Source organism: Dreissena polymorpha, chromosome 2 (assembly GCF_020536995.1).
Source record: "Dreissena polymorpha isolate Duluth1 chromosome 2, UMN_Dpol_1.0, whole genome shotgun sequence".
NCBI classification, from domain to species: Eukaryota; Metazoa; Mollusca; class Bivalvia; order Myida; family Dreissenidae; genus Dreissena; species Dreissena polymorpha.
The window spans coordinates 152118918-152124047 of record NC_068356.1 but is presented as its reverse complement, the minus strand read 5'-3'; the positions used below and the strand labels follow the sequence as shown (position 1 = coordinate 152124047).

Genomic DNA, 5130 nt, shown 5'->3' with positions numbered 1-5130 from the left:
CAATTATATATGTCTTGTATCCCATTTTATATAAAAATGATATTTTTGTGCGGAGATTTCCGAACTCTTGATTATCGCTAGAAAAGATGATAATTTATTTAATAAGCATCGTCCATTTCTCGTATTTTAGATTAGATTTATAAAATAAAGCACTAATTCATCAAAGCTATCTCTAGTAAAATAAAAGGTCTATATAATATTAAATACAAACATTATTTTTTAAATGTAAATAAGTAAATATAACCAAGGCAGTTGAGTTGTATTGGATCAATACGTTTCACATTCTTATTTATCATTCTATTTCAGATATCTTGCTACGTATTCAAACAGAACACCGATTGGATATATTGACCATAGTCCTTTTTTCACAAAGCTCACGAAATGTCATTCCATGCATATTGTTAATCGCAAATGTTTCTTTAACAGTTACAGAAAACACGGATATAAAATAATATATCGCAAAAGTTTCTGCAATAGTCAAACAAAGGAAATGAAATGTGTATGTATGAAGGTTAAACCGATCTCGAATTCCCCTATCGTCCAAAGTCGCACTGACAGAGGTCGCACCCCTGGGAATCCTTGACGAACTTTGGCGGTTCGCCGCAGTCCAGCAAACACTGTACCTGAGGACATCCCGTAGGCTTGGGTGTGGTAGTCACCGAACCCGCTGAAAAAAGAAACTTGTTATCTTAAAATTGACCAATAACTTATGACAAACAGAGAGTGCTTACTGGTTTACCAGTTGTTATACAATGTAATATTTAAACATAATGGGACCATTGTTACTTGGCTATCGAAGCTGATGAGCAATTGTTAGGTAATATTATAGAATTATATTCATGTGCAGCTACAGCCAAATTGAAACAAGCGGTTCAGAATACGGCCATGAACATATATGTATAGGAAGAGTAACATGAGTTTGATACTGTTTGACATAGTTCCAGTTGTTTGGACTGATATCAAACTAAGTCTAAATACGGTAGTCGAGTATATGATTCATTTCAAATAAATGTTTTGTAAGAGAATGTGCAAATTGTTTTTATGTAATAGCTAGGGAGCAAAATAAAATGTTCTACCTACCGGTGCATGTACAGATGCGACAGAAGTTAGCGTCAAGATCACTGCATGAAGCCGGGCAGTCGGAAGGATAGGCAGGACAACCTGCGTAATGTCCAAATTGATACTCTTTTAACATCAAAACACTGTAAAGAATTAGTTACCGGGCAGTAATGATGACTTTCACGCCACCATATTTGCCATATGTGCGTGCTAGTCAAACGAGGGAAAGTTTAAAATGAACGCATGTTGGATTAATATATAAGATTTCACAATCTGGATAACACTGTTTTCACATTTCGGATAAATCCATGTCATTTAAATTTGTTTTATCATCATAAAGATAGATTTGTGATCGTCCATCTTGATCATGAAAATGTCGTAAGTGCAGTAACATAAGAAGTAAGTAACAGCACCGTGTACCATTAGAACGAGTTCACAGCTGACATCATGTTTTGACTCGAGCCGATAGGCGAGTTCAATGCGAGTGTGCCAGCTGTGCACGTGTACACGTCGTTTAATTAAGCATTTACGTTGAAACGTTAATATTGATAATTGCTTTCCCAAGAAAAAAGCCCAAAATGATAATTTAGAAAGTTATTTTTACTGCAGATTTAACTCCTAGACCATTACCATAAAAATAAATCATGGATTGAAACTGACTCAGATTTAATATTTCAATATTTGTTTCATAATCAATTTCCATTTGACGAATTTCAGATGACAAGTTGTTAACCGGAATGCGATGAATAATAAACATACCAATATAAATATACAGTATGTTAATCACAGTTTCAAAGTATTAACATGGATTTAATATTTAAAGAAAGATAATCAAATAGAAATTACAAAATATTAAATCAGTTGAATCATTACAACACTTTTGAACCTAATACCGCTTCATAGATATATACATTACCATATTCATCTAAGGTGGTGGTAGGAATCGAGCTGGATGTTGAATATGGTGGGGGGGTGCGTTGATGGTCTTGATTTGTTTTGTGTAGTTTGCTGTGAAGTTGGACTTGGTTGTGTCGGAAAAGTTGGTTTTGAGGTTGATTTTGAATGTGCTTTTGTAGTTTGTGTCGTTGTCGTTGGTTGTGCAGTCTCTCGTGTGGTTGTCGTTGGTTGTGTCGTCATTTGTGTGGTTTTCGTTGGTTGTGTCGTCTTTTGTGTGGTTGCCGTTTGTTGTGTCGTCTTTTGTGTCTGTGTCGTTGGTTGTGTCATCTTGTGTGTGGTAGTCGTTGGTTGTGACGCCATTTGTGTGGCTGTCGTTGGTTGTGTTGTAATTTGCGTGATTGTTGTTGGCTTTGTCATCATTTGTTTGGCTGTCGTTGGTTGTGTGATCATTTGTGTGGCTATCGTTAGCTGTGTCTTCATTTGTGTGGTTGTCATTGGTTGTGTCGTCTTTTGTGTGGTTGTCGTTGATTGTGTCGTCTTGTGTGTGGTTGTCGTTGGCGTCGTAGCTGGTTGTGTAGAACTCGTTTGTCTAGTAGTTGGCTGAGTGGTTGGTTTAGTAGTTATTGGTGTAGGAGTCGTTGGTATATTAGCTGGTTTTGAAGTAGCTGAATCAAATAAAACAGAACATTTCTGAATATGTTATACAGTCTTCTTACAGTGATAATTGGTCCATGCATAGACATTTTTGCATAGCGAACAAATCTAACTGTGCTTTATTCTGTGTAATCACAGTTATGCGGAGGTACATTTTGCGTGCTTTTCGCGCTCCCGATGTGGCGGTCATTCATGTCAAACTTGCTGTTGTGTTACCCAATCCCCTCTCACTCCGCCTTGGGTTGAACGGTTTACTTGCATTTCGGGCTGCGGAGTCCATATGAAATATGACATAAAATTTACAAAACATGCTTGATATGTCCAATATCTGGTTTTGTGGCATGATGCCTACAGATCCAGTAACGTCGCTCTTGTGGTTCAATGAACAATCTGTCCAAACTTTCATTGCAGTTCTGATAATTTGAATTTTGATTCAAACGATACTTTCTTGAAACCTTGCTCGAATTTAAGATAGTGAAATATGTCTGTCATTGAATGTTGGCAAAACGTGCACCCTCAAATACAATACATTCATTAGAAGTCTATTTTAATTCAGACGTGCATAAATATTTTATAATACGACATTATGCCAGTAAGTTGTTTTGTATGTACGTTATTTCTATTATATTAATTGCTGCTCTTACTGAATTAAATGTGTGATATTTCTCCGAGATTGCATTCGTTAAGAAACTAAAATGAAAAAGGTAAAAATTCATATTGTTTATATGAAGTCACTTCTCGCCACATGATCAAGTTGATATTTAAGGGAAAACACAACACATAATAAAGCATATGTCCAGCGAAGAGAATCGGATAAGTAAAAAGAAACCGTCAATCAACATATATATTATATGAAACGAACAACACTGACAGTAAAACAATTGTTTAAATCCAATTATTTTAATTAGAACATTTCTCAGGTTCTGTTGTTGTGGTAATGTAATTCCGTTTGATGTATGGTTGATCACATCATTTTAAACCAATCAAGTCCCTTTAAACTATTAATTAGGTTAAGATTGTATTGAACAGTTCTAAACACTACAATAACAAAACGTTAGTCCTTACTAGCTGTCTTTGGGCATGGGCAAATCCAGCAGAAAGTTTGTTTATCCAATTGAAATGCACATGAACATGCTGTGAAATCCGTTTGGTCGCAAAACGCAGAAACTGAAAAAGAAGAACCTATGATATATTTGTACACACCAGAATAAAACCAGTAAGTCGTGAACACGAGTTACAAATTTCACCATTATGAAAGTTATGCAAATGAAAAATCTGTATCGTTGAAGAAATAAGTAATGATTCTGACGCTTTAATTCAATTTAAGAACATTTTGACATAACATCACCGTTACTCGATGACAACCGTTTCACAAACGAGAGCAAAAGAAGCTATAAGAGACGTCGTATTAGACTCTTCAAAGCCAAACGTCGCTTAATATATGTCCATCCGTAAATATTTGTGATTTATCATGATATCGGTCGCTGGATATCGTACTGGAATACTTGAAGAACTGATGCCAAGTTAATATGGTGTATAGTGAACACAAGTGCTAAAAGGTAGCAACGTCCAGCCAGTTTTGTAACTATAAATTGTGTTTCTTTTTTTTCTTTTTTGGTGGGTTAAGAAAAATATAATTACAGTCTGCATGGTTATGTTGATGTGTCACATGCAAATATAGAAACAACTCAAATCGACTTAGGTACATGAACTAAACAATTAAACACAAAAATGCAATCCATAAAACGTATTTCCAAGTGTTTCTTTTCAGAGTTTATTACAATTTTAAAGATCAACTGTAAAATTGCACGTGAGGACATTTAAATGAATTGATTGTATTTTTTGCTCTTGAAATACATTTTATCGTTTAAGAAGCAAAACATGAACTAAACTATTCAAATACTCACCCGATGAAACATAATAAAATAAAATACAGGAAGCAACACTCGTTCCTAACGTCAACATTATGCCTGATTTGTATCCACAAAATATATAACCAGATGAAACAACTCATGCAAAATGTGCTCTTATTAACAGTTCTACGCTATCTTGTAAAACTGCACCTGCGTGTAAAACTGCTTATCGTGACGACAACAATATACCGGTTTACAAGGGCGTGCCAATCAAAAGTGTTGGTGAATGCAGTTTAAAATGTTTTTAGAACAAAAAATCGAATTTCAAATTAAGTGAGATATAAAAACAAAGCTGTTTGGTATAAAGATGTGAAAATAAATGTATATTTATTTAAATGGTCATATCGATGGAATATGTACTAAAACTACAGGTATGCATATTGCTTTTTTCAGGCAGATATTTATATCGTAATAAGTTGATATTAATATTATCTTGAAGAAAAAATATATATGAAGTAAAAACAGTTTTGTTGATAGATGGGAACTTTATTCAAATTTCACAATTCTTCCCAACTGAGTTTCTTGAGTCAAATTAGAGTGCTATGACACACTTGAAGTTGAATACTGGGAATATGATCTGGACTTGGTCGGGAATTGTGACTTCTGC

At 34.7% G+C, this 5130-nt stretch overlaps 1 long non-coding RNA gene across 1 annotated transcript; it reads right to left on the bottom strand.

Annotated features, from left to right (window-relative positions):
- Positions 1–245: 245 nt before the first annotated feature.
- LOC127869490 (uncharacterized) lies at positions 246–4655 on the bottom strand. The gene is made up of 5 exons (XR_008044590.1): positions 4518–4655; positions 3676–3777; positions 1976–2621; positions 1081–1161; positions 246–667 (listed from the first exon to the last, which is right to left on the bottom strand). It is a non-coding gene; the product is annotated as an uncharacterized LOC127869490 (long non-coding RNA).
- Between the last annotated feature and the right edge of the window lie 475 nt (positions 4656–5130).